We start from the raw sequence: 10,650 nt of genomic DNA on the forward strand, positions 1-10,650 counted from the left end.
GGGGCTTCATTTCTTGGAGGAATTGGTAATGTTAGAGAAGGAAGGAATTTTCTGAAAGGAGACGGTTCTAACAAGAGGAGCTTCTCTATAATTTTCTAAGGAGTAGCGAATTAGCATCAATGTCTAGGTAGGCACTCATGATTACTTCACATATTTTATTATGCTCTTTCCCTTCCTGTCCTCATCATGTCTGTTATGTGTATCTGAATAATTCTCTATGAATGAGTCTTCAAGTTTGTAATTTGTAATTTGGGCATGCATATTGTTTCATCTAGTTATGGGAATTAAAAAAATATTATTGCAATCTTCCCTTAGTAGAGTCAAGATTTGGAAATTGATTTGGGTTTGGGTTTGAATTAAAATAGAATCTTAATGATTTAAGTGATTCAAACATTTACCCTTAGTTGATCTTAGAAAGGTTGATTTCAAAATATAACAGGGGTTAAACTTTAACTGACTCAACTTTTTAAATGGGATAACTATAGGGTAGAAGAGAGTTCTCTTGCTTGATAATAATCATTGAGTTATTAATATAGTTATGTAATCATTAATTAATTTAATTAATTGTAGAATTAATTATATTTAATTGATAATTAAGTTATGCAATGGAGTTTTTTGATTTTAAGGAAATGGTAAATTATTATTAATTTGAATAATGGGAGGTGCTTCTTGGAATTAAGGAAGTTTTATTTAATTATTAGTAATATTAATTTTAGTAAAATAATGTCAATGATTTTATTAAAAGTAAATGGGAACTAGTTCAATGATAAAATAATTATCTTATGATTATTTTAGGAAAAAAATTTAAAATAATGGAGCGATAATTCTATGTTTTATTCAAAAAAATAAATGGGTTGAGTTGTAGATTAAATCAAGAATCTTATACACTTGAAATGTACTTGAAAATGAAAACTGAAACCTCATATTTGGCCTAACTATGTGATTGCAAAAGAAAACTAAAATATGTGTTTCTATCTTGTTCTTTATACTATCCATGTTTGGGGTTTGGGTCCTCCTAGAGTGTTGACCAGTTAGGATGTCTACCAGAGGCTTGGGAGTTATGAAAATGTGATGGCATGTTGATGTTATTTGGTCTCAATTCTTTTAAAACCCAACCATGGTAATGTGATGGCATACTCCATGAGATGTTTGTATTTACTGATTGTTATTGATTTCCAGTCTTCTTGTGTGAAGCTGAGGTGTAAGTATTTGAGATACTTGACTTCACCATTTTTGAGTCATCGATTAGTTATCCTTGGACTACTTTCTAGTCACAATGATGGGACTGAAGTGTTGATTTATTTTTGATGTTGTCATGTTCTGATATGTTTTGACTCAACCATTTTGGAGTCTTTGATCAGTATTATTTTCTTTGAGATGTCTTTTTGGTTGCTCGTTGAGAACCAATGGATATGGTGATTTATCATTGATATCGATATTGAGATTTATACAGTTCCTCGATGAGGACTGATGGATATTGTGATTATCTTTGATATTGTGGATATTTGATGTTCTTATTGTGGATTATCTTTTGGTTTTGTTTCCAGTCGCTTGTATAGGACTAAGGTGATTTTGTGATTTATGATTCCATGAGCCTAGGGTAGGTTATCTACTTGAAGTGTCGAGAAGTGGCTTGCAATGGGGGCTGGGGACCTAAGCGGCTTCCAAGGTAACTCATTGTAGGTTGTTTTAATAAGTGAAAACATTTACACTAAATGGGGATTAAAATGAACCTAATAAGATAATTGTATGTTCTCGCCCATGCCTCGAGGGCTAGTACAGACTAGGATGGGAGTAGAGGGAACTCTTGGTTGCAACCTTGCATTTCGTAGTATGTCTCGTCAATATGAGAGGATACTAGTGGCCACAGAGGGATCACTAGGGGGGGAAGGGTATATTGAGAGACTACCAGGGTAAATCTAGCATGATTCATGCGATGACACTTTCTCGCTTACATAGTAGGTTTCCTACATGTCTTGTGTGCCTCTGGGTATAGATGTCGATCTTTGTGTTGGAACCTTTGAGTCAGTATACTTTTATGATTCCTAGACTTAGAGTGTACTTGTGTTATGTGATTTGATATCCTGTTTGGCACTTGAGACTATTTCCTCAGCATGATGGGAGTGGGCCATTTAGGTCCCACACGGTTAGGTGGTAGTGTTTTTTCACTCTAACCATTTAAGATCCGTCTGTAGACACTGTGGTTGGAGCATTCTTGGTTGGTATTTATCTTCATTCTATTCTTGGATCTTATGATGGATGTTATTTACTAGTATGTTTCTTTATATTGATGATTAGCATGTGATAGATGATGTTATCTACTTTGTAGGATCATCTTATGCGTTATTCTTCCATGTTAGATTTCTTTATGCATATGTGTAGCATGTTTTAGGAGCGACATCCCTATTACTATAATACCGATGATCTCTTTGGTGACTTGGGATGTTACACATGGAGGATTGGTTAGAGCCTATGATGGTCCAATGATGTTATTGATGGTTGGGAGGAACTATGCACTTAGATTAAATGTGTTTTATGATGGATGGATATCTTTTTATGATGGTTGTTAAATCTTTATTCATGGATAGATGTATCCTTTACGATATTGGTTTCATTTACTTTATTGTACCTGTATCATGGATTCAATGAGGATGATGTATCTTTATTTTTACATATGTTTAATCTTTTAATCTTTTCATACCCTATGACATGTATAGTAGATGATTGAGCATTCTGAATAGGCATTTGAAAATGAATGTATGTTATGGACATTGGACTTTTCATTATTATTTTATGTGGATGTGGTAGTTGTGAGACTTAGAATTAATTAGATTAAATGTGACTCAACATCTTGGGATCCGTAAGGAATGTAACTTGTTATGAATGTTTTCAGTTGAATGTACATTATTTCTTTTGCTACTAGGTGTTCGATGTGAATGGTTTATCTTTCTTGTTTGAAAAAAAGATTGTTTGGCAAACTTAGTAAAAATTTAGGTTAATTCTTTTGGATCCCTTGGCCGGGTGTTACAAAATGAGATAACTAGAGCACCTAGAGGAAAGGTCAACTTATATGGTATGTAAAAGGAGTACCAGGATAAGTAAAGAAAATGATGATATAGTTTATTGTTTATCTACTTAAGGATGCAAAGGATGGATACATTGACTAAGTCTAGAAGAACAAGGAAGAAATATTGTATTTGCTAAGCTTGATTGAGTGAATAGTTGGTGTTGAGCAATGTTAGTTCAAGTTAAGCAGAAATTCAGTTAGTGCTGAATAAAGTGAAAATTCATAAGTGAAATGTAATATGTGCTAAGTAAATTCTAATGAGTGTCGAGTGACAGTAAAATACTCTATATACTAACTAAATTTTTAGTGGATGTTGAGTAACACAGTGTGTGCCAAGCATCATCAATTAGTTATTGCCAAGTGACAACAATAAGAAAAATATTGAAGAGTCATTAAATTTGAGCCAACCATTCTTAGATTTTGTCAACCATGCAGAAGATAAGCTTGATGAGTTGGAGGCATATAGTTCAAGGTAAAACATTTTGAGATGAATTGAAGGAGGATTGAGATGGAATTTTCTAGAGGGCTTAAGAGGATGAATGCTTGAAGGGTGATGAAGCTATTAGAGCTAAAGTGAATGAAGCCGAGCATAATGGAGGACTATAACATAGTTCCATAATCTACAAGGGAGTTGTGATTTGTTATCATATCAAAGCCTTATTGTTACTTTCTAATTATTGTATCTGTTTAGGTTAAATCCTTTGGATTAAGGTTGACCTAACAATCATTTCTAAATTCCTTAACCAAGTGAAATTCTAATGGAATGGTATAAAGTCCTCTAACAAGGCTCACTCCTAATAGGTGATTGAATCCTTTAACAAGGTCACATTTAAGTGTGTCTATTGTAACATTTAACAGGGTTGGCCTTTCATAGGGAATCAGTTTAGAGAAGTAAAAATTAGTAGCATGTTATTGGTAGATTTTCCCAAATTGAGTTTCCACATAAAATCCTTGTGCCATATGTGTGAATTTATTTATAATGTTTCATGTTTACATTTATGCAAAGTGATTTTGACCTATCCTACAAGTTTAAGTTTTGGATGATATGATGGACGCATGTAAGATACATGATAAGGAGTTATATGTATGAGTTTTGTTAAGTGCTAAAAAGTTTTATTTGTAGTTTTGGACCTTGGATAACTGACTAAACCCCCTTCTTAGTTATTCTAAAGTATTCTAACAATTCACACATATCTATGTTTATGAGTGATTCCTACATCCATCCATTAGAGTTTATGGAAGGTGAGTCAAAGATTTATTTTTTTATGTACTTTCTTTTTTGTAATTTCATTTCATTTTCAATGTTTATTCCTAAGGAGTGAGTTTAGGGCAAGAAACCATATTTAAAAATATTTTCTTCATTATTTAATGTGGAAAATAAGGTTTGAAAGTTATCAAAACTTTCTTAAGGAGACTGGGACTAATTTCAGAGAACTCCTCCTAGAATTTTTAGTTAATATTAGTACATACAAAATCCATAAAACATTATGCACCCTAGTATAGAATATCTGAAACATTTTATATTGTCCAAAATTGTTTAGACCAAACCATAATCACAAGTTAATATAGCCTATTCTAGATCCTAATTATGCTAATTAATAGTTACATATTTTATCTATATTGCATCTTTTATCTTTCTCATTTTTAAACTACACTTTAATGGGCATGCCTCATTCAATTTTTAGGTCCTCACTTCAGCCTATTAAATCATCTTCCTTTCAAGTGCACAATTCAAAAAAGGAGTGGTTTATTCTACTGCCATAATTTTATTTTACTGATGTACAATATATATATATATATTTAAATGCAATGAGAAACGATCCAACTATGACATATGATTAAAGATTCTAATAAGAAGAAATAATCATATGTTCCATTCAAAAAAAAAAGAGAAACTTATCAAAATATAACTATTTTGTAAAGAAAGAAAGAAAATTAAACAACCTACAATTATTTTTTCAAATATCACAATAAAAAACTAAACAAACACTAAATCTAGCATTTTTTTATATCTATTAGAGTCTTATAAGTCAAGACAATATTTTGTATTATTATAAACACGCTAGTAGAAACTTAATCTTGGGTGGGTTGCAAGAAATATTTTAACATGTTCATAAAGGTATTCTTTATAATCTAAGACAAGTTTCTTATAAAAAAACTATTTTTAAAAAAAAATTACCATCAAGAAGTTACATATCTAATGTTTAGGTTTTGTTAGCTTTAGAATCATAACGAAGGAGAGTAAATTATTTCAAATTCAACAATAAATTATTATTAAATTACATTATTGCTTATACTATTCATGTTATTAATAGAGTAGAAACTAGATAAAAATAATCAAATACAACAAATCTAATATACAAAATAATTAATATTCACACTAACCATTTATAACATTAACTAAGTTGAAAGAAGTAAGATGGAAATAGATATTTCAATAAAACTATTAAAGAAGAAAATAATTATAGACTAATGTTCAACTTTTGTAAGTTCTATATTGAATGCAATAGGTGCATTATATTCTATCCTTGGTAAGAATTAATATCTCGTGAAAAATTCCTAAAAATATATTAATTTTTATTTCTTTGGTAACAAGAATTAATAAGAACATAGATTGTTAATACTAAGCACATAATGTTTGTGAGTTGAAGTTGCAAGAGCTCTTTGAAATAATTTAAAATTTTCCAATAGTTGGTAAAGATTTTTCCTAGAATATACCCATTTGAAGTACAAAATATTTCTATTACTGCATTTTATATATATAAAAAGTGTATATTTGTGAGTAGAAGTTAATGTTATTTATATCTAGTTAAAATACCTTGATAATATTGAATCATGTAATTTTAACGATAAAAAAATCAATAGAAACATATAGTATTAAAACTTATTCAAATCAATTCAATTATTGCACTTAGAAATGTAAATGAATACCTATAAAATGAATTTTGATTGAAAATAAAATCTTGTCATTCTAAATGACTATGGCTTACAACACTCCCAAAAATGTTTGTTTCAATTCAAAAAGGTCTTTAACATGCTCCGATATGATAGTATTATAATGTGGTACTAGAACCAGCCTTGGAAAAATGAAATTCATTAATAGAGAATAACTCGTCCATTGATTCTACATGCGATCCATTTGAAGCAGTCTTTCAAAATAATTATTTTTCTTTTGGGAACAATGACAATCGGGAATTTCTATCTACAGTTGGCATCTTGCTATTTCAAATATAGAATTTTTGTGGAATTTGAGGACCTAAAACAAAATCTTGATCCAATGTGATGTAAAGATGGGACATGCAAAGCTCATGGCATACGATTGTAAAATCCGAAATGGCTAAGCAGCCGACCTAATGACCATTTATTATAATTTTATTAATTATTAAAAAATACTAAAACTATTAATATTATTGAAACAAATATAATTTTAATCACCGCCAGTTGGTTGTCGAATCAGGGACTCTAAGTTATCCATGGAAACGTGAAGAAATCAAGCTCCAAATGTGAAAGAAGAATTGCAAGGAAGTGGGCAACGTGCACAAAGTGTTTATATATATATATATATATATATATATATATATATATGTACTCTCATCTGATACTAGAGCAACGTGGCACCTAGTTTTACAAATGGATCATTCATTACTTCACTTGAAAATGACTCAAGATTTGACTTTTGCTTAAAAATAACTTGAGATTTGTTCTTAATGGAATATGTTTGGAATGCCCTTTCATTACTATTATAAAGGCCACCCCTTTGAAATGAAAGGGCGACACGTCTCTCGGTTAACATCAAAATGATTTGGACTTTTTTTTAATTTATCATGGTAAGCAATTAATATTTTATTCAACGTGATGTCAAAGCTAGTTCATGTTATCCCCATGGTATGCCTTTATAAAATTGCCAGAGGTAGCGAAAATCACATCCTAAACGAGAGGGGAGATTTGTGGTGTATTTGTGTTTTTCTCATATAGATTGACATGGCTGTGAGTATGGAATTCAAAAAGGTCCCGAGGATGGCTAAGACAGAAGAATTTAAAGGAAGTAAATGGCGTTTAGCTTCTGTAGATGAAGTGAAAGATAATCTTGAAGACATAAAGGAAAAAAGAATCCTTCGTCCATTGGATATCATGCGCCTATTGGATGGATGGATTGATGGCCCCAGATACGGATTGAATTGTGTGCAAGAGTACAAGACCGGCATTGGGGAGATGTTGCTGGTTAAACTGCCAAATAAGACTGGTAAGTCTCAACAACACATGTTTATAGGTTTTAGCTCCAGCGAAAATATTGTTGGAAATTTCTGTGGTTTCCTCCTCTAATTTGTTGTATTAGAGATACCACTAAACTATTGTTGCTGGTAAATAAATACTTCCGAACAAGAACAAGAAATTGTTTGGTTTTTAATATTTTATTAAAATATATTTGGAGTTAGTGGAGAAGACATTTTTGGCTTCTTAATAGTCTTGCTGTCATGGTTATGGTTATCTTTCAAAAGAATTATTTTATTAAAAGTTTTCGTAAATAAATTTTATTTGTTGTCGTCCCTTGAAAATTATATGTTTATCACATGATTACTTTTATTTATTTATTTTAATGTAATTTAATAACTTTTAGGTAATGTTATTTTTGAACATTTTATGTGAGATTTTTTTTTAATATTTAGTTTATATATTTAAGTTTGTATATCAAATATCTTAAACTATGTTTAGGACAAATTATTGTTCAAGCAAACATCTTTCTATTAGTTTTTTAGAATTGTTTTGATTTTAGTGATTTATGTTTTCCAACTCTCTAAAAAATTAATAAAAGGTTTCTAGCTTACTTCATCTAGGTTTAATTGCTACTCTTCCTGCACTCTAGTTGTACATATTCCAGTCATTGGTACTAATGCAGACATGTCTAGTGTAGCTATGTCTTTCATGGCTAAGGTCAAGAGTAATAATCTTGCTTATTTATGTGTCCTTCTATGTGTAAGTTACCTACCTTTCTTACTGATTATAGTGCCCTTTATTAAATTTGCATAGCCTCAACTCCTTAACTCTTTTGGTGGTTCTTTGTCATAAGTTAATTGAAGAGATCTCTTTCTTTGAAGGTCTGCTCGTCAGTAGGAATATGAGTGGAATAGGCATATGTAAACTCTTAAAATTTTATATTTTCTATTTGGGTGCACCAAATCAGAATTGTGAATAGGAGTAGGTGTTCCAATTTTGGCCCAAAAATGAGCATTTGCAATCCACCCAAATATGTGGAATTGGAATACATATTCCTATTCCGGTTTTATTTATTTTAGAAAACATAAAATTTTGGGTTCATAACTTCCCCATCAAATTTTGATACAACCAAACAAGAATAAGAATATGTATTCCTTTTTCCTTTTCTAGAATAACAATTCTAGAATACGTATGACTATTCTTGTATTTTTATTCTGGCAACCAAACAAACCCTAAGAGAAAAGGCCCAATTTGTAGGTTTAGCGACTTATGGGAAATAGTGCTAAACTTGCATAGATGAATTTTAGAGCAATGGACAAGGTATGACTAAAATCTACACTTATCTAACCCAGCTCATATTTTGTTCATTTTATATTATTTCCACTCCAAAGATCATGGAGCTTTTCTAGTTATGGTTATTTAGAAACTAGTGCCCCACAAACTCTCCCCTTGTCCTTGGATGGCCTTCTTTTACTTTTTTTTTAATGATTTTTTCCTTATATGCATAAGGCTTTCTGAACTTCCCCTATAATTTTAGTTTATACAAGGTTATGAATCTATTGCTAATGTGATGGGTCATATTAACTAATTTATGTTATTACTATATCCTTGTGAATAGCAATTTCTAAATTTTTTTTTTCAAGCAAGATTGTTCTATAGGTAATGTGCAACCTTGCACTAAAATAATTAACTATACATGTATTTTATTACATTGTTTCATTATAGTATCATGCCCTTCTGGGGAACCTGGAATGAAAAGCCTAAATCTTACTAAATTTGGTGAATAAATTTTTCTTAAATATATATTTATCTTTCTAAGTTCACTTAATCATAGATGTAAGAGTTCTACTAGGTTGTCTGCTATTAATTTTAAACAATGTTATTTTATCTCTCATGTTAGGAGTTAATAATTACATGCTCTATTCATTCAACGAATTTATTCATATTACTCACTTGATTGTGTTTAATCAGTTAATTCTTATTACTTAAGTTGCACCATAGATCAGTTTTCATTTTTTCCTGCTTGTTACATTATTATATATTGACTACCACTTCCTAATTTTAGATCTCATGTAGGACCTATCCTTTTTAATCCTTTTTAATCATGTTAATCCATACCTGATCTTTTAACATTTCTAGATTAGAAACTAATGTTCTAAGTCTTGCATTCATTAACTTGTACTAAAGATACATTAAATAGATTTATGGCATTAGCTAAATGTGTTTACCAATCTATTCACTAATTATTTTGATTTATACATTCTGTTGTTAATATTGAAATTTTACTTTCTTTTACTCATTATAACATAATATCATTATTGTCGGCTAAATAATAAAAAATAATTTCATGAAAGTGTTATTACTTCATTTATTTTTTGAAATAATACAATAATGTTCACATTTCTGTTCATTTATCCTAGAGACACCCTTTGACAATTTACATAGCTTTTCAATTAATGATAAATAGACATATGAACCTATACTTTGTTAAAGAGTTTACATTACAATATTACATGAATTTCTTCTTAGGAAATGAATAATCTTCAAGAAATAATCTTCAACAACAACTCCACAAGGATCCATATAAAGTCATCCATGAAAGAATAAATAAAATTTCAAAACATATTTTACCACCCATATTTGTGGAGACATGAATGTTTCACTCCCGTAAGCTAGGAGATAATCTGACCATGATCCAAATAGGCTCTAAGGCAATCTAAGGCTTATACCCCAAAAGAGAACAAGTACAAAGATATCATATAGCCACATGAAATCATAAGGAGAACTGAAAATCATAAAATTAAATGGACAACCAAAGGTGAAAGCATATGTGAGAGGCCTGACCATATCTAGATGCGTGTCACTATACATTCCTATAGTGTTGAGATCAACCCCTATGAGTCAAATACCTCTGTGTCACATATAATTTATTTTCCATAGGTAATCTAACAAGATATGTATGGTCTTCTAGTTTTGGGATCAATGCTTTGAGCTAAAGACCATCCTATCATGCCAAATATCTTGTCCTCAAATGCTGCAACAATACATTCTTATGCAATTATCTTCACTAAAATGAATTCCCAATCCTCCATAACCCATTAATTTTATTAACGCTTTCACTTTATTACAAAACTCTCATGTAGAGCAAACCTATACAGGGCTCTGGTCTCTATCACATAGGATCCTCTAGTGGCCACTTCCAGTTCCTAGCTCCTATGGCGAGCTACTCACCTAGAGTCTCTACCTTACTCATCAAGAGATATCAAAATCCATTTAAAGAGTTTTAGGGCATAATAACCTCAGGTCTCGTACCCCTAGATCCAAACCTTAACTCATGCATCAAAGAATATCTACATGAAACCACATCA

The sequence above is a fragment of the Cupressus sempervirens genome, chromosome 7 (genome assembly GCF_028749045.1).
Source record: "Cupressus sempervirens isolate cs-2001-9-10 chromosome 7, ASM2874904v1, whole genome shotgun sequence".
Classification (NCBI taxonomy): domain Eukaryota; kingdom Viridiplantae; phylum Streptophyta; class Pinopsida; order Cupressales; family Cupressaceae; genus Cupressus; species Cupressus sempervirens.